Raw genomic sequence first — 14,138 nt, 5'->3', positions numbered from 1 at the left:
TACTACTGCTGTATGTCCACCTAATTTGTCTACATGTTCATTATGATCATGGAGCTGGGGTTTTGGAACATTTGTGAGAGTCGTAAAGCCAACTGCGTGAGTGTTGAACCGAGGAGGGACTCCAGCATATTTGTGAGCTTAGCTATTTCAGTGTTGCTGCATTTGAAATACAATTATAGTATACTTGCATATACAGAATGACAAGTGATTTCCACAATCTGACAAAGAAATACATCTCATTACTTTACGGTCACACTTTTGTGATAGTACAATTTTATTTTGCTGAAATGTATATCTGTATTTATGCACATATACATGCTCCTCGATGGCCTATTTCTATATCCAACCCAAAATAAATACAATAAAAACTGTCTCTTTACAATCCGGTTAGTTATTTCTTGCATGTGTTATGACAGAAGCATTCACTGTGATTTCTGTTCTTGGGTAATGAGAAGCTGTGATAGACATTAACAGAAGAGGCTTCGAGTGGAAATTTCCCCCAGATTTTCTCACCGCCTCCCTCCAAATTTTATATGCTGCGATGTTTTTAGTCTTATTCTTATAATGTCTGGGTGGAGATGTTGAGAAAGAAGAGATGAAGTGCTGGAATCTAAAAATGAGTAAACAACTGTCAAGAGAAATTCTGAAGTGTCCTAAAGCGTGGAGAAGGCTTAAAGAATTCGTTCTCGGCACCATGGCCTGTAATCGGTAATTAGTAACCTATTGGAATGGTATTCGTGAAACACCTACATTATGGATAAAGACCATTGAGATTGCATTAAACCAGTGGGAAAACATTCTGCAATATAGAACCTAGAATAGATTTCTGTCTCTGGGAGTAGGTAGCTCGCCTGGAGCCAAACGGTTCTTGGAAACCAATAACCTAATTAGCCCCAGGAGCCTGGGTTCTCTAGACTTAGTAGAGTGGTACAGTTGCTAGAACATCTGCCCATGGGCATCCACCTTAGTGGAGAGATCATTTTTTTTTTTTTTTTTTTTTTGCAGGCTTTAAAGCTCTGAAGATTCAGAAAGCAGCTCTCTAAGCGCTGAGCAACCATTTATCAATATTACGGTTGGACTCATTGCTCTCCCTGCCCTGGAGCTTTTGCCGAAGTCTCCTTCCAATTAGTCAGCTCACGCTTTAATCCAGTTAATACCACTGAGCACTGGAGTCCCTTTCCTGCCGTAGCTTTTCTTCAGTCCAAGACGAAAGGAGAAATGTTTAGATTCACAAGAGGTCTGTGTTTTCCAGCATACTGAAGCAATATCAGACATATGTGAAAAAAAGGAAGCAGATTGTTTTCTTTCTTTTGGACAGATGTGAGAAATCTGTACAGTTTCTCAAACTCAGGTGAAGGTAAACTAGGCCTGTGTCTGCTGCATGGCTCACCTGACTGCCAGATATGTTAAGGAAGTTAGTTGATGATGACAATCAGGTACGTTGGCATTTTCCCATTTCCAGAAGTGCTCAGTTTGGGCGGATAATGGGTATGACATGCAGGGTTTGTAAGACAAGGCCCCAATAAAACTCAGATCAGAGGCTGTCTTTGCTACTACCTCTCAGTCTCTTTTCCTGTCAATCAGAATTTGTATGGAAATTAATGGTGGCCTGAATTATGCCAGTGACATGTGATAGAGGCAAAAGGATGGGTTCAAGGATATTAAAAAGGTAGGTCTCAGGAGGATTTGGTGACTATGTTAGTTCTCTGGGCTGTCGCCATAAGTCTGGTGGCTTAAAACTACAGAAATTTATTCTCACGGATCTGGAGACCAGAAGTCTGAAATCATGTTGTTGGCAAGACATCATTCCCTGCAATGGCTGTAGGCAAAAATCTTTCCCAGCCTCTCAGCTTCTAGGGACTCCTGACATTCCTTGGCTTGTGGCTGCATCACTCCAATCTCTGTCCTGTCTTCGCACGGCCTCCTCCTCTTTCCCTGTCTTCTGTGTCACATCTCTGCCTCTCTCTTATAAGGATACTTGTCATTGGATTTAGGGACCATACAGATAATCCAGGATAAACTCATGTCAAGTTCCTTAGCTTAATTATATCTACAGAGACCCTTTTTCCAGATAAGGCCACATTCACATGTTTGGAGATTAAGCCATGGGCGTATCTTTTTGGAGGCCACCATTCAACACACCACAGTGACCACCTAAATATGTTATTTTTTTTGACTGAGAAGGTGCCAGTGAGGATGAATCCCAGTACCTGGTCTGGACAGATGGGAAGATTGTGGTGGCAAACACCTAGGGAGAGAACATCCGAAGAGATGCTGCTTTTGTCATTTAGTTTTGGATACTGAGTTTAAAGTAGGGAATAGAGAAAGTGGATGCTTGACTTCATCATTTTGCCTCGTATTGACGTAGTCTTGAGATTTCCAATAATGTCATCAGTGCTATTCATTTAGCAGTCATGAAAGTAGATAAAAGACTAAAGCATTCCCAAATTGGGCATTAGATTATTATATCATCTTTGTGAAACTTTACTTTAAAAATACTTCAGGATAAGTAGTATGATATGTGAATGAAATTAATTTTTCATTTGTGTCCTAGCGGTAGTTAGTTAGCATTTGCAGTATCCTGATCAGCAATCCATGCTCCAGCCCTGAATACCAAGCTCTTCAAATATTGCTGTGGAAATCTGCACATGAGGATTTGCTAATTAGCATAAGAAACATAAGAAATAATTTTTCACTGCCGAAATGGGTAATGTTTAACTTATATTTGACCGTTGAGTCCAGCCACTCTTGCATGAAAATTTGTGGGGATCTGGCGAGCCCAGCTACCCAAATCCTTTGGAGAAGCCCTCAGGTGTTGAGCTCATTTAGTCCTGGGTCCCCCCAACAGAGCGCTGTTGGCTAATCAGAATGGTACTATTCTCACCATTAGAATATTATGGCATTCACCTTGGAGTAAACCTTTCATGCAAAACGTCTGTTGGTGTGTCTGAAGACAAAGAGTGGAACTTCCTCAAACTTACCAGTTGAGGTTGTTCTTGTGCCTATTTGCCAACAAATGTTTGAGTGTTTGGCAGAATTTAGTTTTAAGACTAACTTTCATCTTAGCCTACCACTTTTTATTTTATTTTATTTTTTTTTTTTTTTAATTTTTTTTTTCAATGTTTATTTATTTTTGGGACAGAGAGAAACAGAGCATGAACGGGGGAGGGGCAGAGAGAGAAGGAGACACAGAATGGGAAACAGGCTCCAGGCTCTGAGCCATCAGCCCAGAGCCTGACGCGGGGCTCGAACTCACGGACCGCGAGATCGTGACCTGACTGAAGTCGGACGCTTAACCGACTGCGCCACCCAGGCGCCCCAAGCCTACCACTTTTTAAGGAGTATATGAGAAAGCTGAGGTAGAGTCATCCAGTTCTAATCCCCAGAGGCTATAGATTAAAAATTCTATTTAACAAAAGTCTCCAGCATTTGTTGAATGAACACATTAGCTCGGGTAACTTTACAACAGAATCCTTGGCCTTTGAGCCTAAATCCCTGCAAGGACTGTTGACAATACACTCACCAGGCATCCAAAAAAAAAAAAAAAGAGAGAGAGAGAGAGAGAGCGAGAGAGGGAGAGAGAGGGCACCTACAGACTTGAGTTAAAAGGTGGGCTGGGTGATTTCTTCATTCATAATCTGATGACAGTGGTCTGTCTGAAAACAAGTGTATAGTCACTCCATGAATCTTAGAACTCAGCGACTTCTCTGATTGGAGAGGTTGGATCCTCTGAGAGAAAGTCACAGACTTAAAAATGTATTCATAATGGAGTGGAGGGCTATGCATACAGCAGTGTCAGTGTTGGAGGCATGTGTATATATACATATATGTAATACATATAAACATATATGTTCTATTTTTGTGAATATGTGAATACACACACACACACACACATATGCATTAATCTCCTTGCATTCACAAATAAAGTGAGTGGTGCACCCATTTCAGGGATTCTTTGGCCTTAGCACGATCTTCTGTATGTGTATATATATACATATACATATATATACACACATATATATATAGTATATATATTTATATATATATACATATATACACACATATATATAGTGTATATATATACATATATATACACACATATATATATAGTGTATATATATGTGTATATATATATGTGTGTATATATATATACATATATATATACACACTACACACACACACACACACACACACACACACCTGAATAAGAGGAGATGGTCTTTCTAGTGGTTTATAACTAATGTGTCAAAATTGGAGGACAAATGAATGATTGCTATTAGATATTTGCTTCTATAAATGAATAGTATTCTTGATGATTCAAGTGATAGTTATTACTAGAAAAATAAGACCTTTCTGAATTTATTTATTAAACATATATGATTTGAAGGAGTTAACAACTTAGAAACAACACAAAGGAACAGTTCTAGTGATTGAACAATGCTGTTGGCTTTGTATCATAAAGTCACCACTGGGTTCATAATCCTGAAGGGGTCCATAATTACAAGCAGCAGAAGGAATTTATTGAAAGGAGAGCATGGAAGTATTATAAATGTACTTAAGAGTAAAAATCTCTAAAACACTTTTATGTTTCTGAGAGTAAATTTTGCATAGGAAAAAGGAAGTGGCTTGCATAAATGAGAGAAATGTGTCAGTTTGGGGAAGAATGCAAGTGAAGGATGTGAAATACTGACTACTTACTTATAACTTTTAGCTATATTTTATTTTCTCCCTATTTTTGGTGAAGGAATGAATGACTAGGGAGAAACAGGAAATCTGCTGAGACTTTTTCTTGGAATCATCTTTCTAAAGGAATGTATGCAAAAACTGAAGAGTAATCATTTGGAATTGAGATGCCTCTTGATGTAAGATCCATCGAGTGTCATGTTCCTCCCCAAGTCGTAGGTCTGAAACTGAACAATGCAAGAGGCTGTTGGCCAGAGATCTTACTCTGATGAAGAGAGGAGGGCAAGGTAGGGTACTGACCTAGGGAGAAATCTCCATTCTTCTCGTGGAATCATGGAGTCATAGGACTTAGCGGCAGAGCTCCCTTAGAGGCCACCTGATTCTGTCCCCTCAGCCATAGTGCACAAGGTGGTCATCCTGGCCCACCTCCACGTGATGAGGTATTTACAGTTCCCAGTGCTCTAATTGTTACACTGCTTTCTCTCATGCTGAGTCCAACTACCTCCTTTTAGATATGATGGGTTCTGGTTCCGTCCTCTGGAATACATGAAATGAGTCTCCCCCCTTTTTGGCCTGACAACCCTTCAAATACTCAAGGATAGCTGCCATCGCCCTGCCTTGTCTTGAAATCATTAAATAATCAAGGACAGTTGTCCACGTATGAAGTTTGGGATGGCAGGGACATTCTGGGGAGTGTCACACAAGCCCTATGCAGATGTTGTAGGGGATGCAATCTGACAATCGACCTAAGAGGCTCTACAATAGATTGATTTTTCCTCATCGCCAGTTTGGTCAAAGGACTTAAGAAAAAGAATTCCTATGCTCTTTTGAATGTTTTGTTCTTAAGTGAAAGCTGACTGAAGTCTGGGAGTCATGAAATGAGATGCGAGTTTTAAATTGCTATTTTCATTCATTATTAGCCCAATTTTATTGTCCTTGGTTTTATGATGCAGAAAGAATTAGTTCAGCGTAAAGTGAACATGATATTGTGGTAAAGATTAAACCAAACAACAAATGATTATTTTATATGTACTCTTCTATTTTTTTTTTTTTTTTTTAAGAATCCCAGAGGGGCACCTGGGTGGCTTAGCTGATTGAGCATCCGACTTCAGCTCAGGTCGTGATCTTGCCATTCCTGAACTTGAGCCCCACACTATGCTCACTGCTGTTGGTACAGAGACTGCGTTGGATCCTCTGTCCCACTCTCTCTGCCCCTCCCCAGCTTGTGCTCTCTGAAAAATAAATAAACATTAAAAAAAAATAACAAAAAGCAAGAACCCCAGAGACCTGGTCTACCAGGAATTTGCAGTTTGAATAAAAAAGGGACGTCTACTAGTGCTGTGCTGTCTGTACTTTACTTTAAAACAATTTCGCATAGACAATGATTTAGTTTCAGTGTATAACAGCGGTTTCAGAGGACATCCGAAAGATGCTTCGTTACGATTCAAAGTACTCTGATTAGGAACACACTACGGGAATAGTCATCCAATGTCGGAGAGATGTGAGTCAGAGACCTATACTCTCAAAGGAGCTATTTCCAAACTTCAGCTACTTTCCTTCTTAATTTTTGATCAACACCAAAGATTTTTAAATAGTGATACTACTAGATATATGTTTATGCTTATTAGAGATGATTTATTAGGGCACCTGGGTGGCTCAGTTGGTCAAGTGTCTGAATTTGGCTCAGGTCATGATCTCGTGGTTCATGAGTTCGAGCCCCACGTCGGGCTCTGTGTTGACAGCTCACAACCCGCAGCCTGCTTCGGATTCTGTGTCTCCCTCTCTTTCTGCCCCTCCTCCCCCACTAGCTCTCTCTCTCTCTTTCAAAAATAAATTAAAAAATATTGGGGCGCCTGGGTGGCGCAGTCGGTTAAGCGTCCGACTTCAGCCAGGTCACGATCTCGCGGTCCGTGAGTTCGAGCCCCGCGTCAGGCTCTGGGCTGATGGCTCGGAGCCTGGAGCCTGTTTCCGATTCTGTGTCTCCCTCTCTCTCTGCCCCTCCCCGTTCATGCTCTGTCTCTCTCTGTCCCAAAAATAAATAAAAACGTTGAGAAAAAAAAAATTAAAAAAAAATATTAAAAAATGTTTAAAAAGAAGTGATTTATTTATTGATGAAATTAGTGGTCATAAAGAAATGTGGATTTGCTGAAAACACCGTGCAGGCATTCCTGGTGTTGCATGCCCAGGGCAGAAGAATCTTACAAGCCTCATAACTATAGCCTTTAGAAGGGCACTCCTGACTTCTAACTGACCCAGTAGTCTCAGATTTGGAAGATTTTGGGGATTTGACTCCTATTAAAAAGATAGATAAATCCTGCCACTATAAATGAACCTTTCATTCAAGAAACCAGCAGAGTACCTGAAAGAATAGAGATCTGGAACTTTGTCAAGCTTATAGAACAGTTTCTTTCACCCCTTTTGTGTCCCATTTGCCTGTGGTTATGGCAGAATTCCATCTGACACCGGCTGACATTGCATCATCCTACCTGGTAGCAAGGGTATGGGAGAAAAGACCCATGGACCTCATCCAGCTTTAGTTACTGAAGATGTGTTAGACTGGATTATTGTTCAAAACAATCTTATTATCTTATTATCGATTTGTTTGTTAAACACATGCTTCCAGTTAAAAAAAATTTTTTTTAATGTTTTTATTTTTGAGAGAGACGGAGTGCGAGTGGGGGAGGGGCAGAGAGAGAGGAAGACACAGAATCTGAAGCAGGCTCCAGGCTCTGAGCCGTCGCCAGAGAGCTTGACCTGGGGCTTGAACTCATGGACTGTGAAATCATGACTTGAGCTGAATGAAGTCGGACGCTTAACCGACTGAGCCACCCAGGCGCCCCCACGTAGTTCAAGTTTTGTTTGTGGGGTTATGGCTTCATTCTTCTCTCTCCTCCCCATCCCCAGCCTCCTCCGCCTCGTGTAAGAAGTATACTTCCCCATGCTTTGGCTTTAGGATGGTCACAGGACATGCTTTGGCTAATGTGATGTTAATATTCATGGCAGAAGCAGGGGCTTAAAACATGCTTGGGCAGAAGGCTCGCCCTCTCTCATCTCTGCCAAGACCATGAAAAGAACATGGCGGTGCTCTGGGATAAGGAATCTGAGAAACAGGGAGCAGACCTGGATCGAAACCACAGCACAGAGTTGGCCAGCCAACAGCAGAGCCGTGGCAGTGGACCCACAGAAAGACAGAGTGTTTTTATTGAATGCCCCTGAGATTCTGTCGTTATCATGTGGCAATTACTGACTGGTATATGAGGCTACTGATATTGACCCCCCCAAAACCTAATAATCATGAATGTCCAAATCAGATTAGGTAAGTAGGCACTTTACAAATATTGCTTCATTTAATTTTCATAACAAATCTGGGAGTTAGGCCATATTTTTCTCATTGAACAGATAAAACGATCACAGCTAAGAGAGAGAGAACAACTTCGCCCGGATCACAGAGGAGGAACAGAATGAGTTCACTCTAAGGCAGATGGTACAGTCCATTCTCTCCTCCCAACTATCACGGCTCACTCTTAACGACTTGTTCAGGTTGAATTCAACCTTAACTAAAGCTGTTTCCATGAACAGCAAGAGGGACAAAAAGTGAACCCATGAACCAGTGAGGGTCATTCATGTGCACATTCACTCATTCAATACATGTTTAATGAGCACCTGCTATGCATCAGTGCATTGCGGTATGCCCTGGGGATTTACTGAGAAGCAAGACACTGCCCCTGCCCTCACAGGGTTCACACTCTTGTCTTATCACAGATTTGTTTGTTAAACACATGCCTCAAGTTTTGTCTGTGGTGTAAGGATTATGGCCTCATTCTTCAACGCTCCAGACAAGACAAAGGAAGTGCCCTGCATTAGACTGTGTGACTTAAAATTTTCTTTGTTAACATTTCTTCATTTTTGAGAGACAGACAGAAACAGAGCATTAGCAGGGGTGGGGCAGAGGGAGATACAGAATCCGAAGCAGGCTCCAGGCTCCGAGCTGTCGGCACAGAGCCCGACGCGGGGCTCGAACTCACCAACCGTGAGATCATGACCTGCGCCAAAGTCGGACACCCAACCGACTGAGGCACCCAGGCGCCCCATCCACTGTGTGGCTTTTAATGTGGTGACCACGAACTAGGTGGAATCCACGTAACAACTAATCTCACAAATGCATTCAACTACTAATGATGAACCTGAGCTGTTGCCAGACATGTCTTGCATGTTATGGGTCAGAGAGTTTGAGAAAAATAAAGTTACTCCTACTGTTCTGCAGGGAGGGGGGAGAAAAGCAATGGAATATTGTAATTCTTGTTAATAAACATTATTAAAGCCAGACCATTTCTGAATTTTAGAATAAAAATAATTCATCTACTGAAAGAATGGTAAACCGGGAAAGATTAAAAATTATAATTAAAGAATGGGAATGATATTTGGTATCAGAGGCATCTCAGCAGACTGTCTGAACAGCACACTACACGAGGTAAATTATTTCTGCCATAATAATGGTATTTACTCTAATACAATGGTGTGCTAGAAATCTAATTGCAACCTGCCAAGGATTTAAAAACACACAGTTATAATGTAAAAATACAGGAAGAGTAGATATGATCTGTATTTTTAAAAGAACACGGTAATACTACTATATGGTTCAATTTTCAGATATCAGGATTTAATATAATGAGAATAGACAGAGAAAATGAAAATTGGGGAGACTTTTGAATAGGTGCTTTAAGAAGGGGATTTGCGACCGAATGGAAACAGGCTGATTTTGATTACACTTTAATATGAGATAAAGTAAAGATGGGGTAAATCCAAAGTAAAACATAATTATAAGTTTCTGCATAATCCCTGGCAAAAATATTAAAGATTAGATTCCAGAATTGTGTTAGTGGCTCCGTACGACTTTTACCAATCACAGTTACCCACTGTACATTAGGCATTGTCAGAAAACAGATAAAATATATTCATAGATGGAAATAGTCATAAAGGTATTAATAAGATAACCTGGATTTTAAAGTTCTGAAATAGAAAAAATAATAAATACAGTTTAAAATAGAAAATAATCCACACAAACACCAGAGTGGGAGTTAGGAGACAGAATGCTATGAATTCATTTCTAAGTGAAAAGAAAATTAGGAGCAAACTACTTTTTCTATTAAGAAAGCACGAACACACCATGTTTTATACTATCCCTTGATTTATTTCACAATATCTTGTGCGTATGTTGACGAGTTCCCACGGGAGCACACTTGGATGGGAAGATAGATAGTGAGTCATGCAGGTTAATTAACCAAAAATTCAGAGGAGCAGTCGTAGCTCTACAATGGCTGGGAGAGATGGGCATTAGTCATTTAAACATAAACATAACCCTCAATGTGGACAGAAAAATCAACAGCCCTTAACTCGATGATAATTGATAGATGCCGTAGCACATACAGGTGAGAATAGTAGCCTCCTTTCAGGCAAATATCCGAGATTTGGAATATCTGATTACGAAGTCTGAAATTGGCCAGGTGTTGATAGAAACGATTCATGAAGTGTGGCCACAATCCATCCTGTACACAATCCATCCTGTACTCTAAGAAACCAACAGCGTGACAATAAATCTAGTGATTTTGGTGCCTTTTTTGTCTGTCTACCTCCAACACAGAAGCAGGTGGACATACACAGAACAAGCTTCTACTGAAAACCTTGATGAGTGAGGTAGATACCATCTGCCAATGTTCAGTCAAATGTGCTGTGATGGGTATATTTTGCAGGAATGGAGAGAGAGCGAGCGAGAGTGTGTGTGTGTGTGAAAGAGAGAGAGAAAGGATATTCTTTTCAGAAATGGATGTGGGCATGTTGCAAAAGAAATTAAAAAAACAAAAAACAGAAGGCGCTGTAGGTAGGGAAATAGGAGTTAAAAATCACATTCCTACCGTAGGTCACCTCTGAAGAAAGTACATAACCTTATTCACCTTATTCGTTTCAAGGTGTTTTCAGGGAATATGTAATTAAATAATGATGATGTTAATTTCTTATTATTTTAAAAAGGATATGTTATTAATATGTTACTTTCCTGGATTCATTATTACAAATAGTGATATTTGAGGTGGTTGGAGTACTAGAAGACCTAGATATGGCTATGAATTTATTATGTTATAGAAAAATATGTATTTTATTTCTGATTATAGTGGGCAATTTGGATAAGAAGAATCATAAAAAGGAAAAATTGATAAATCTATAATCCTATCACACAGATTATGGGTGTTATGGTTTTTGCACATTTACTTCCAGCACAATTACTGCTGTCTTTCAAAGATACATACATATCATGTGTACAAATTTATGTTCTATAATTTCTTAAGATTATATCAGAGAGATTTTCCTACATGATTAAAACTTTTAATAAAAACATTTTTAGTCGCTGTGTAAATATTCTGTTGCATAAATGGGTCCTACCTTCAATGTTCTGTTTATTTATATATTTATATGTATTTATTCTGAGATACAGAATAAACATCTTGTATATCCGAATATTTTCTTAGCAAAGGTCTTCAGCGGTGGAATTCTTGAGTCTTGAGGCTAAATGCTTTCTGTGATGCTAAGGCAGACGTTGGCTAGCTGTTTGCTAGACTTGTTTGATTTTCTTTCTGGGCACAAAGATAGAATATATTTCTCAGCCTTCCTTGCAATTAGGTGCGGACTCAAGAAGGAATTCTTTCCAAAGGAACGTGGGCAGAAGTGATGAAATGAGGTACAGTGCTTCCGGGTGTGGTCCGTAATCACCTCTCACACAGTGCTCGAGCCTCTCTTCCCTCGGCTGCTGGCTGTATGTCAACACAAGGGCACCAGAGTATCTGGCAGGCTCCCTCTGAAGGACTGTGGGACTGGGTACCCCTGTTTTCCACCGCCTCTAATTGATACTATGTGTGAGAAATAAAATTCTATTATGTTCAGTTACCGATATTTGGGGGTATATTCTTTGGTGTTAGCATCATCTTAACTAATGGGAATATTGGCTTTGGAAACGAGGCACAATGCTCTAAGAAACCCTAAAATTTGTAGAATTGGCATTGGGTGGTGAGGTAACTCTATCAGAGGAAGGGGTGATGCAGACCCATGTAACAGTAATACAGTGGTAAAATATGTGTTAAAACTGTCACTGGCAATAGCTCAAAGGTAGATTAAGCACTTACTGAACCTGTAGCTCCAGGGGAAGAGACTGGAAAACAGAATTTTGCGGTAGGTTGGTTGTTACTGGTTCCTATTAGGAGGATGTTAGAAGGAAAAATCAGTCTGTAAATAGCTGGATGATTTTCAAGCAGAAATAAAAATAAATGCGGAGAGAAGAAATGTGGGGCATCAAAAAGCTGGAAAGCTAACTGCTTCCACACCCCACACAATAGGAAACAAGACTGAAAATGCTTTTAAGTGATGGCCCAGCCACAAAGACCAGATTGAGGGCATATTCTTCTTTCCCCAGACGCCTGTATGATCTCAAGGATGCTGGTATTAAGCTGTGTAAGTATGTGAGAGAGCCCTTAAGGTGAGGAAGCAAGGAAAGAAATCAGGATTAATAATTACATTTAGGAAAGAATTTGGGGTGGGGTTCCTGGCCTGTGGAACTGAGTGAAAGTAAACGGATTAGAAGCCTACTAAATAAAAACATATTGCCAAAGAAATCATAAGCCTGGACTAAAAACGTCTTTGAATGCTTAAGCCTTAAAACCATCTTTGGACCCCCAAGCCTACATGAACGAGGAATGAGCTGTTTGGTCCCCCCTGGAGAAAGTCTCCGTTCTCACAGTAAAAATGACCAGATGGGGATGGACTGGGAAAAACCTCCGAGAGGGCAAAACCAGCAACCATGGAGAAAGGTGGACACAGGCTTTTCCTTCTCCTTTTTATTGTCTATGTTTTGTTTTGTTTTTTTTTTTTTAGAGAGAGAGAGAGAAAGAGAGATAAAGCGTGAGTAGAAGAGAGGTAGAGAGAGAGGGAGACACAGAATCTGAAGCAGGCTTCAGGCTCCGAGCTGTCAGCACAGAGACTGACGTGGGGCTCGAACTCACGGACCACAAGATCATGACCTGAGCCAAAGTCGGACGCTTAACTGACTGAGCCACCCAGGCACTCCCAGAGGCTTCTTACAGAAAGCAGAATCAAGATCAAGGCAAAGCATTTCTCTACCCTAAAGGTACAAGTCTTCAGAATTCTTGCCCAGAACAACTGTTGTAGACTAGTGACTCCTGTGCCCAGAATCTTCTCTTTTTTGAATGGAAGGATTTATGTGTTTCGTGTGTGTGTGTGTGTGTGTGTGTGTGTGTGTGTGTGTTGGGAGGTGGGGTATCAAAAATGCTGTTTGGCAATAAAAAGGGATGACATATGGATACATGTGACAAGATAGATGTACTTCAAAAACATTATGCTAAGTGAAAGAAGCCAGACACAAAAGACCACGTATTGTATGATTCCATTTATATGACAAATGGAAAAAAGGCAGAAAGTAGATTAGTGGTCGCCTGGACCTTGGTTGGGAGTGAGGAATAATTATAAATGGGCCCCCTCGGGCCTTGGGGAGTGCTGGAAATATTCGAAAGCTGGGTTGTGACAGATGGCTATACAACTCTGTTAATTTAGTAAAAATCAATGGATTGTATACTTAAAAGAAGTAAATGTTACGATATGGAAATTTATCTCAATAAACCTTTTTTTGTTTTGTTTTGTTTTTAAACCTACTGGTGAGCATGGAGGAAAACAAGTACTTTAATACACCAGAAGGGTGAAATTGTGCGTAACCGTTTTGGAGACTTGTAGGAACATAGATGCTGAAGTTTCAAGGGTTCTGTTCTCTTACCTGGCAATTCTACTCCTCGGAATTCACTCTAAGGAAATAATTGAATACATGCTACCAGTTTGTTTCTTGCAAAGTTGCTTACAATATCGAATAGCTGAAATGATTTAAATGTTCTATCAACAGGGGTCTAAATACCTTAGAATATATCCAAACATTGAAATGGCCTACCACGCTGGTTTTTACTGTGGAGATCTTAATGTATTTACATGGAAAAACTATCCAACAGCAACAACAAACATGCAGTTTTCAAGTATGGTGTTTACAGGCAAAATATGGGCCCATTTATGTTTACAAAACCATGGACGTGTAAATATACCACATTTTACCCTTCCTGAAACGTGTGAATTTTTTTCAGCCGCTGTATGTTATCAGGAAAATAGCAACAAAAACATACGTGTTGTAAATAAGCTCACGGGAAAGTAAAATAAAAATCAGATTAAAACTTCATGCCCTGGATATGTTTGTATGTGTGCATTAATTTGTCTGGTTTGAAAGTAGTTAAATTTACATTCACGTGTGTCATTCATTTGATGTGAAATAACCCATCTGACGTACATTTTTATATTTTAATTTCTGTGACACTGATGAAGTAAATCCTACCATTCATCTTCATTGAATTTTTTCT

The 14,138-nt window shown here is 40.0% G+C and overlaps 1 long non-coding RNA gene across 2 annotated transcripts in view; it reads left to right on the top strand.

Annotated features, from left to right (window-relative positions):
• LOC124516478 (uncharacterized) overlaps nucleotides 1-6,226 on the top strand; it is a 37,610-nt gene extending 31,384 nt beyond the window's left edge. Inside the window, exons 3-5 of one of the 2 annotated variants that reach the window (XR_006963048.1) lie at nucleotides 1,006-1,436; nucleotides 4,745-4,970; nucleotides 5,745-5,759. This is a non-coding gene — a long non-coding RNA (uncharacterized LOC124516478). Of the gene's footprint in view, nucleotides 1-1,005; nucleotides 1,437-4,744; nucleotides 4,971-5,744 lie in introns of both variants that reach the window. The other variant, XR_006963049.1, reaches the window with a different exon arrangement.
• The last annotated feature ends 7,912 nt before the right edge of the window (nucleotides 6,227-14,138 follow it).

Source organism: Lynx rufus, unplaced genomic scaffold (assembly GCF_022079265.1).
Source record: "Lynx rufus isolate CCGP_SWC_20201006 ecotype Redwood Valley unplaced genomic scaffold, mLynRuf1.p SCAF_2, whole genome shotgun sequence".
Taxonomy (NCBI): Eukaryota; Metazoa; Chordata; class Mammalia; order Carnivora; family Felidae; genus Lynx; species Lynx rufus.
Note: the sequence above shows the minus strand (reverse complement) of the source record. Positions and strands in the feature narration are given on the sequence as shown.